Raw genomic sequence first — 11,536 nt, forward strand, 5'->3', positions numbered from 1 at the left:
AGGGATGGCCGGTGCAGCGGCGGAGCGGCTGTGGGGAGTGGTTTCGGGGAGGGCGGACCAGCCGCGGGCGGCGGGGGCGGGCGGTTCGGCCGGTGGTGGCTGGCGGCTCAGGGGGGTGGAGTTTGATGATAAACTGGAGGCCCTTGATTTCGTATCCAACGGCTGGAAAATCTAATGACCAAAGATGAAAAAGTCAGTCGACTGACGTGTAGCCTCACCCCGCACGTACACATGCACGCACGCAAGACACGCACGCATGTAGGCGTGCAACACTGACACATACACGTAACGTACACACGCATGCATGCTGGCGTGCAACACTGACACGTACACATGCACTCATGAACACACGCACGTACGCACCCATGCATGCAACACTGAAACGCAGCCTTGCACGCACGTAACACTCACACGTCTGCATGCACATAGCACACGACGCAAGACACACGCTCAACCTATACGTGCATGCACCCTTTGTTAAGGACATGGATTGTTACGGGTATTAATCAATCTTATCTGTGATAAGCAGAACATTGATGTTTGCATCGGTCTTTATGAATCACAATGTATCGAACGGGCTATCAGCATAGTAGGCTTAACTACATGAAAAAGATGATGTCACACTCAATGAACAATCATCGGTTTATGAAATGCCCGCTTCTGACCGCCATGGCCCACCAAAGGTTCCTCTGCTGTGCGCTACCTGTGTTGGGTCACTAACATGCAGGCCATGCACCCAAAGAGACCACACGTCAGTGGAAGAACAACGCGGTGTCCTAGGTCAGAGTCGAGGGCGCCACTCGTGGCACGCCCGGCTGAACATGCCTCCGTGCCGCATTCAAACGCCTCCATGAAACCCGCCCATGTGGAAGCCGAGAAACCCACTCTGGACACACGTCCATTCATGACTGGGCCAGCGTTAAACGCAACGCCGGCCGAGCTCCTCCCATCCGCCATCTATTTAATCTCCTATATAAATGAGGCCAAACGGCGGCCAAGAATTGCACACCTCCGCCGCTCCCCTATCTCCACCACCATTTTGTCCACTCTTACAATGGCTTACGAAGAGTAGTTATTCTGCATCCAAGCCGGCTGGGTAGCCCGTCGGATACGAGCTATGCAGCTCGCTGATCCACCTCCCTCCCTCGCCCGACGGAGCCAGTTGCCGCCCCAAGACGGCGCGCGGTTCAGCAACTCGCCGCTCCAGGCCAGCTCGACGAGGAGCAGCGCACGTGCGTCGTTGCTGCCGTCGACATCGCCACCTCGTACCGCGTCTCCCGTTTCTGTGGCCGAGACTCCCATGCCAGCGACCGCGCCATGCAAGCAGCGACAGAAGCCGGGTGCGCGGAGAGTGACGAGTCGGTGGCCAGTGCCTTCGCGTCCGCCGCCATCATCGAGGAGAAGTAGAACACGGGAGGCCGCCGCCGCTTGGGTCCCACGAAGGCCACCGCGGAGGCGACGCCGGCGTACATAGCAGGTGTCTTGCTGGATCCTTTTGTTGCGAGGACCTTCGTCGACCCCGCATGGGCTCCACGGAAGAGGGGTATGTTAGGATGAACTCGAGCCAGTGCCGGCCATGGCAAAGTAGTGGCCGGTGATGAACTCGAACCGGTGCCGGCCACCATCATCTTCGGCACCAGCCAATGATCAGTTGGGCAGTGGGGAAGCGTGCCATCCTTTGCGCTGAAGCATATACCTCCGGGGCTCCCGGCAGTCCGGTGATCGTGCTGCCGGACATGAGGAACACAAATCGATCGGCGGGCGACCATTAAGGCCAGGTATTATATACCTGTGCTGTCCAGAACTAGCACCGCGTAGTTCATTTGAATGTAATGAAATCCATCATGTTTGTGTGAAAATCCGGTATTTTATATGATTTCTGTTGTTGTTTATATGAAATATCAGTTTGTCTACGTGTTTGCGTGAATTTCGTCCGGTTGGTTGAGTTGCTGTCATAATGTGTGCGGCTACGGTTGGATGGCGTAATTTGCGGGTCGCCGGTCGGTCTGCGAGCGGCTCGGGTGGCGTTGTGGGACAAAAAAACACGGCTCGTGCGAGCTCGTCTCCAACGTGCGCGCTGGAGGATGCATGACAGCATGAGCACCCGAGCCATTCCTCGTTCATCGGTGGCAAAGGCACCGGTGGACAAAAGGGTCGCTAATATTTTGGCTACCCCGGGCAAGATCCAAACAGCCCCTCCCAATAGATTCAAATTCCTCGTTCGCCGTGGAATTTTGCCATGTGTCGTTTTCATGGACTAGCAAGATGCCCGTGCATTGCACGGAACATCAAGATGGATTTTTTTACAAACTCCCGCATGCATGCAAGGGATAATTAATGTCCTCCTTTGCTAGTACCACGAGGCAAACAGCATTAATATTGCATCGATTAGTGTTAGTGGCCTTGTATATCTGCAAATTGTAATTTTGATAGCGGCCCCTTGTATATAAAAATGGAGGGAGAAATATGAGAGATAAGGTGAGGAGGAGTGGGGCGTGGTGCCGTGGTGGTGACTGGTGGTCGGACTGGGCGGAGGCATGGGGATGGACGGCGCATTATGTCTAGGTTTGTATCTCTCTCACACACACCCACGTAGGTGGGGGACATGCACTAAGAAAAGAGGTGCACGCACGGCGCACGTACTCCCGTCTCTTTCCCAACCACACCCGCGCGGGTACACGGTGGATCTCATTTCAGTACGAAAAAGCCAGCCCACGTGGTAATTTGGCACGTGTACTGGTTGTCCACTTGGTGGAGGGAGGATCGTCTACCACGGGTGAACAAACAAATTGCGACTGGACGCGTTATGCTAAATTAAAAAAAGAGGCAAACCATGTGGGGTCTACCTTAGAGGCAAGGCTCTATACACCGGAGTACTTTTGATGTGTCCCGTCAACTTGCAGAATGAGGAGAAACTTGCTTAGTACGCCGTCTCCCCCGCCCACAGGCGCGGTGGCTCGCAGGATGAGGTGAAGCTTACTACTACTATACGCCTTTACGCCCGCTCCCTCGCCTACGCGCGCGGTGGCTCGTAGCACGAGGAGAAAATTTTACTACTCCCTCCGTTTACTCCTCGTCCCTACTACGTACGTACTTTTGTTAGTACTCCCTCCATTTACTTATACAAGGCCACTATAAAAAAATACATTTTGCATCTATACAAGGCCCCAAATAGTAATCGATCCTTTCTAGTTTATGGCTCAATTTCAAAATCTGTTCAACCAATGTAGACGGTGAGTGGTCGAATTAATTTCGTAGTTTGCACAGTACGCTCATTTTTCTCAAGAAGTTATGTTTACCGAGGCATTAATTATAACGAATGCATGAATGACCACTAAATTTCCATGAACTTGTACATGCATTGGTTAGTTTCCTCTTGACACTGCTTGCGTCGGGTGATCTAACGCACCTCGAAATCCAACATGTAATGGTACTACTACTAGTATAGTAGAATTGAGACTTATCAAACGGAAAAATGAATGTTTTTTAGATGAGCCCTATAAACCCTAGTGGGTAAGTACTCCGTAAAAACGGATTTTTCCAAAACTAAGTCGCTCCCTTTCATGAATTATGTAGTATACTCCCCCGTCGATGCTCCCTTTCATGAATTCTGTACTTCCTGTCACCGACATGTGGGACATATAGCAACCGGGTCGACGTGTCAAGCACCAAATAACAGTGCAGAACAGCAGGGGGGACACACCCCACTCGTACCGGCCAAGTAGTAGTAATGAGCAATGAGACGTAAAATCACAATGCCGCACCTTCCCAGACGGACGAAGCAACCATTATTTCACACTTTGATTCGACATCATCTCAAACAACATACTAGTATTGCTTCTGCCTCAAGAGGGACACGCGCATCGCCTTGGTACATCATGATACGTGGGACCGCATGATAGGCCATGCTCCCCCGCCGATCGCTCGGTAAAATCACCTCATTTTTACTATACTTCCTCCGGATCGGTTTACTACATGGCATGCACGTCATTCTAGGTTGAGAATTTACCTGGCTATTATATATATATATGATGAACAGTATGCTAGCCTTTTAAAAAATGTATACTTTTGTACAATAGTACTCCACTATCGATGGATTACGCCATGGAGCAAAAATTGAAATGTAAAAAAAGATGGTACATATAGAGAGCGCTCGTCTCCAAATTATGCATATAGTACTATTCAAAAAGCTAGTACGTGCTTAATTGGGGTGCTAAATTCTATTAAAGAAATACTAGTACTAGTATGTACATACTGAAGAGTTAAAGTACCGAGAAGAAACATAACATAGTTCTGTTGGGGGATCAGCATAACACACCCCTCAAATTAAACTAAGCACACCTGAAATTAAACTATGCAAATAATCCGGTAGACACTGCATTAGAAGTTTAGAACCACCATGAGCAACGACACTGCCACCTTACTCGGAGTCCTCATCCACGTCCTCGACTTCGTCCTTGTCCCTCTTCCTCTTGGCCGATACTTCTTTGCTTGAACCGCCAACTTGGCTGTTTCTCTTCATCCAACCCTTGTAGATATTGAAACAAAGGTAGACATCCATTGCAGCGTACTGGATGTGGTCTATATATAGTACATTCCTCTGCCATGCATGACGATGAAACGTGTATGGAGGTTTCTCCAGTTTACCGTACGAAGGATGAACCATGGCTCCTGCCAGGGTCAGCATTGAAGGCTGACGAGAGAGCACCAGCCGATTGTTCTGGAGGTCGAAGGGGTTGCCTACAATGAGGCCTATCCGACGCAAGACTTCTTTGTCGTTCTTAAAGTCTACAGTAAAGAATTTGACTATTTTGTCCTCGAGGAAGTTCTTAAAATCCTGGCACTCAACGTCGGCATGGCATATGTGGTAGACCAAGCAAACGTTATGTATGCAAACCTGGATCACGGCGGGCTTGTTCCTCTCTTCATCCTTTAGATCCTTCTCTCGTCCCACGACTGTGGTGTAATCAACATCTAGCCCAGCGACCCACTCATCATGTGAGTTTTCGAACATGCGTCTGAAGCGAGAAAGGCATCCTTTCACCATCGCGGAAGTACGGGTGTAGATGACATCGAACTCATTGCCAGTGATGGTTCTAACCTTGTACTCACCGCCGATCAGGGAGATTTGGGATGCCATGGATTTGGGAGGAGGGTTAGGATTAGTGGAACTGCCGTAATGTGAATGGACGGGATGACTAGGAGCGAACTGCCGTAGTATTAATGGACGTGCGGGGACGAGTAGGAGCGAACTGCTAGCGTGCGAACGGCAGGGTAGTGGCTTTCCATTCTCCCATGATACGGGCTTCCGAGAGCCCTTGGATCGGAGATCGAACGGTTGCATAGCGTGATTGTAGACCTATGGGTGAATATCCTATCCTGGAGGGTTATTCTTAAAATTTTCAGCAACTTAGCATGCAACCGTTTGATCTCAGATCCAAGGGCTGCCAGCAGGCCGTATCATGGTCGTGCCTACCACGATCGTCACGTCGCTCGCGCGGTCGCGCCCTTGGAGATTTAACATGGTGCGTTAGGCTATCTGATGTTGGCATGTCATACATAGTCATCACTTAGTCACTCATACTACAACAAGGTTGGCTATAAGTGTATTTTTTTACTCCTCTCTATCTCTTTCTCCGTACTCCCTCCGTCCCATAATATAAGAACATTTTTGACACTAGTGTAGTGTCAAAAACGTTCTTATATAATGGGACACAGGGAGTACTAGTATTTATTGCATTTGCCAAGGAGTGACCTCTTCCAATGAAATGGTGTTGCTAAGTTTGCTTCATTTAATTAGCTATAGACTCAAAATTGTCTTTTCACCTAGGTACACGTGCTTAGCACCGTTTCTTACTTGGGCCACCAAACTAGACTCTCTCTTCTTGATTAACTTGCCACATCAGACTTTATGCCTATGTGGCAAGCTTAAGCACATGTAGGAGCAAGTAAGTACAATAGTGCGCTTTACATGGCATTTTTGCATATGTGGAGGAAAGAGAGGCAAGGAAAAAGTGGAGAAGTGGGTTCTCATGCAAGAGCCAGCCTCTACTACTACATGGTGGAGCATTGGGAGAGGCACCTGTATGGAGGTGGTCAGGAATCGGGAGACTCACGCCGGTCATAGCGCCGCAGTTAAAATGATAATGGCAAGTCAAATCACGAGGCCCCACCTGTCCAACAGTAACTCGCTATCAAATCACACAGCCCTACGTTTGCACCAGCCTACTCCCCCGTCTTCTCGTGTCTCTGTCGAACCGACTAGGTGGAACTGCCCCGCCTACCGCACAGGAAAAGCCCCGCCCTCGACTTTTAAATACAACTACTCCCTCTGTCTAGGTGAGTAAGTCATCTTACAAAAACCAAATAATCCGAAAATACTAAGGCATGGTGCATTAACTTCTACCTCATTTCTTGTTTCTTCACATAACAACCAATAATAATCCAATGATATACTTTTTGTGACATAGTAACTCATATTTAGTTAGTCAAATGGATGACCTAGAACTACGTGCAGGCCCAATAAACCGAGACGCCTACAAATAAAAAACCGAGACGGAGAGGGTAGTTCAGCATGTATCTTTTTAGTTCAATATAGTCGGGATTCACCAAGGAGCAAAACCAAGTGGTAGGCTGCTCCTGTCGTGTTGGCGTAGCAACTCAAGCAGGGTCAGTCCGCACATGAAATGGCGACACACTTAACAGGACCCGTTTGGCAGACATGTGGCTCATCCACCGTCTTGTTCCACGTGCGATGCACCAAATTATAGTTTGGAGCAGCGGTTGGAATTGGAGGCACCCCGGTCGTAGCGCCGCAATAGTAGAAAATGAGCGATGCGGGGTCAAATCACAAAGCCCCACCTTTCCCGCATTAAGATGGACGGACGAAGCAGCCATCATTTCACTCTAGCGCGCAAGAGCATAAAGAAAAGAGAAAACAATGATGCGTGCAGCAGCTACCTAGGGCACCCTAGGGTAGGGGTCTCCACTACATATCCTTTTTTTGAAAGCGCCTCCACTACAAATCGGCTTCTCCCTCGTCCTCTTGAATAAAACCGATGATGAGTGCGGCGGTAGGGTTTGTAGGAGTACTACAGCGTGCGGGGCCACGGCGTAGTAAACGGGATTGAGTCGACACCTTAAATACGTGTGGGTCTCTTGGTTTTACGGGAACGAGGCATCATTTTGGGTTCGGGGACCAGTGGAGATATAGCACGTACAAAACATTGTGGACGTAGGTTCGACCGAAAGGCAATGATGCATGGGCCCTACATTTTGATTTACCCGGGGCCGCGTGAAATTTGCTACTCTACTCAAAACTAGTAAGGTACACATGTATTGAACGCATGAGATTTTGAAACCAAATTATGAATAAACACACACTATAGCATGTAAAGCTTTGAGTCATATATGCATGATGTAGATGTTCGTTTAGTTCTTATAGTTCATCTCATTCAAAATCAATTAGTTTTATAAAAATGTTAAGATTCATGGGGTTGTGCATTGTAAATCATAAAGTAAAAAACAAACAATGGAAATTCATTTAGAAAATAATAATCAATTATGATACAGAAGATTCTAGAACAAAGGAGAAGTGCTTGTGTTTTGAGGTTTGTGCATTATGCTTAAGTTCAACCATGGAGTCTTCTAAATTGTACATGTGGCAGATCTGGTGGAATGTTGATGATATCCAACGGCCAGTAGTGCTTGCATTTGCCCATCTCTGCACTGTCGGGTTAGCTTCATCCAGCGACCATCTTTCAAAGTTATTGGCACACTATATAGTTCTTGTGCCATAGTTGCATGTTTTGGAAAAAAGCTACTAGTGGGTTGTACTATCTATTTAGGAATAGAAGATGTATACATGGAAGCTGTAGGGAAAGAGATGACATGGAGGATCTCAATTCCTATGAGTAGGGATTGGAAAAGAGATGTCATTTGGTTCACATCATAGGAACTTTTCTATTGAATCTAGAGAAGACATGTATCTCAATTGCTATGAGGAGGGATTAGTAAAGAGATGTAATTTGGTTCATATCATAGGAACTTTTCTATTAAATATATGCTAATGTTTACTTTCCTTTGAAATTAAGGGAGTATAGGAATCCATTCATATGAACCAAGTGGCTCTAAAGCTATAGAAATGGTATCATGTTTATTTCCTTTGAAATGTAGAGTATATGAATCTATTCCTACGAACCAATTGGCTCTAAAGTAAAAAAATCCTATAAAAATCATATCATATAGAGTTCCTATGATATTCCTCGACACTAAAGGATGGTTGAAATTGCTGCGGGTGATACGATGGTCTTTCTTTGTAGACTCCTCACCCATCTTTATAGTTACCTCTCGAAGATGAATGAAATGATATATACAGGGTATTCTACATGTGCAGTTTGGTACACGAAAACTCGGTAAAAGTTTGGGAGGTTCTAATTTTCAATAAAGCTATATGCACTGCATTTCAGAACGGAGGGAGCATACGGAAGTTGCTAACACTCACGTGGAAGATTTGTGTGTAGGGGGAGCGGCTGTTCTGTTAAATGACATGGCAAAACTGACACTGTCGGATGCCGATCTAACGGTTCTTACGACGTTCATCAGGAAAAGGCTTGTGGCGAATGTTTGTCAGATAATGATTTACGGACACATGCATTGCATTGATACGTGCCCCCTCTCTCTCATGCACACGCACCCTCACGAGTCACAACTCTCCCGAGTACTCTTGCAGACTCGCACGTGGCACCCATCGTCTATCTATAGGTAGATGTCACGCACATATGTGCTCTTCACACCCTACCCTCAGAACTTCTAAAAAACAAAAGACGGTGCACACATTTTATTTTAGCTCACACGTCACACACTTATATTATTACTCTTGCGGCGAACGTTCTTTGGGCATAGTATATATTGTACTCTCACGAAGAGAAGCGGTGCACGCACGCACTAGTTCTCTCACACCCACTCACGGGTACACGTAGGAGCGCATTTTTTTGAAGCCGGTACAACAAAATCACTCCACTATATATAAAAGCAGGAGCCTTAGCGCTTGCTTTACTAGGGTTCCTCTCGTTCCCTCTCTCATGCTCTCCAGATCTAAGCAAGACATAGGTGGCCACACTCTCTCTCTCAGCTCACGGCTGGTCACAAATCCGGCCGGACAACCTTGACCGGGGCAGGGGGTGTAGGTGCATTGCTCACGCTGTCGTCGGCGGCGAGGGAGGAGACCAATGGCTGCCCGCGCGTCCTGATCGACGGCCGTGCCGTTCCCTCCGAGAGAGCGCCGGCTCGGGAGGGCCTCCGACCCCTTCTTCCTCCCTGCGGTATTGTGGCCAAGATGCGGCCTCCCGACGCCGTCTTTGCCACATGCCGACGACCCTCGGGTATATATTCCTTCGAAACCTGCCTTGCTCTACTGCCCCAGCTCTTCCCCCTTCGTGTGGATCCTTTCTACTTCCGTCCGCTGTTCCAAAGCCACCTAGACTTCTACTATTACTAGAAGTAAAGCTAGTTCATACAGTCAACTCAAAGTGTTGGTTCAAACAGGGAAGAAAGTGGGAAAGCTGTAGCATGAATCTAGGACTTGGTTCTAAGAGGAAACGGGGAAAGTAGTAATATCTGTTACTGTTTAAATAACCGTATCTCGTATTTGCGCAAACAGGGATGTCTGTCTCCATATTGTTTCGGGATGTCTGTCTCCGTATCGTTTCTATCCGCACAATCAAAAGCACACACCTGAGTTTTAGTACAACTGCGCAAAATGAGATGGCTATCCCTCGTTGTCGTCGTCTAACCTCCCATCTTCAAGGTATCCCTACATTGGTAGTCACTAAGGTAGAATGACCAACGCAATCTAAAAGAAGCTGATTCGTACGTTTTACTTCCTGATTGAAGTGCAGGGACGAGCGAAAACAACTGCATCCTAGTCCGGAATGCACTTTCTACCAGTTCGTCCATGGACCAAGGACTAGCTGGCACGGCTGCACAATGGTTTTTTGGACAGGTGCATGGACAAGAGGCATTGTGATATGCTTATTTCTGCAAATAGCGGCGCTTAAATTTAGTGGAATGCACAAGAATTTCACCTGGTCAGTACACTGCATGGTTCAGTTCAGCATTCCAGCTGAGACCACAATTATAATTGGTTATTCTGGAATGAGAGAACCTAACCCTGGATGGTGGCAACAAGAAAAAACCAGAGTGAACTCCAGGAAATTTAAGCCTGCCGAGAGGCCCTTTGCTCAGAGAAGCCTTGCTTCTTTTTTCCCGATTTGTAAACCTTCTCACAACTTTGTCTTTTGCTGTGAACTAGTATATGTTTGTTATGTTCTATGAATCATTGAGATGTATAAAACTGCTTAACTTATGCTTTTCAAGATTTTTATGAAGACGAGTTTAATGTGAGTGTTCCACATGAGCGCTGGACTAGCGTTGAATGTTTGGAATTAATTACATTGTGGCCTCAATTAACTGCATGAACCACTGTAACAAGATACATAGTTGCTTATATGTCAGACAGCAGATTGTTGATTGTTAGCTGGTTGATAGCCTAGTGTTGAAGTGAGCTGAGCCAATGTGTCGTGTTTTGCACAACTGCTTACAAGTGGGGTAGCACCAACAGTGTTTACAAGTACTTATGTATACGTCAATGCACGGTTCTCGAACGAGTGCTCTATTTCATCAAAACACACACTGCTCGTATGATAAACCATGACAACTTATGTCTTACCATGCCATATTCATGAAAAAACTAGTGAGGACGCATCTATTTCGGCAACAATTATGATGGTTCTCACATGATTCACGGGCATAAAAAAGTAGCAGCAATTCACATAGACGGATTCAAATAGAGTACTAGCCCCAGAGGGGTCGATAATAGGCAAGGTTTGGATAATTAGCCACAATCCAAACTACTATTAAACACTAGCTGGGGCAACTATTTCATGCCTCGATCTAATTTGGGCTGGACACAAGACGGACCTTGCCATGAACATCATCGAGGACGTCCCGCAGCAGCTCAATCCTGTGAACCTTCATGAAGACAACCTTGTGGCCTTGCCACTGATAAACTTGTTTGTGGAGGCATGCCACGTCATCTTCCTGCGTAAGCTTGACAAGAACAGTATGCCTCACAAACGAAGGAGTAGCTTTGAACTTCTTGTGCTTCAGTACACCCTGGACAACACGCCTGACAACAGTGAGGCTGGAATACACCTCTTCATTGGTATAACCGCAAATGGCTTCCAGGATCCAACAGCCTAAGAACTCTATTTTCCCAGTGTGTATATTCAGGTCGTCCGCCCCATAGCGAGTGACATGCACAACCACACAATCCTTCTCTGCATCAGGGCTCTAATTGAAACAGAAACAAATTCTGAATTACTTTTCAGTATAATAAATACAAGTTATTTAAACCACTATGTATAGCATGGCATTGAAGCTAATAAAATTTTGCATTATTAATCACCACATACTTCCTTTTCTATAAAAATTCGCCACATACTTAGATGAAAAACCACAATCGAGATCGGCAAAG

This window comes from Triticum dicoccoides, chromosome 6B (assembly GCF_002162155.2).
Source record: "Triticum dicoccoides isolate Atlit2015 ecotype Zavitan chromosome 6B, WEW_v2.0, whole genome shotgun sequence".
Taxonomy (NCBI): domain Eukaryota; kingdom Viridiplantae; phylum Streptophyta; class Magnoliopsida; order Poales; family Poaceae; genus Triticum; species Triticum dicoccoides.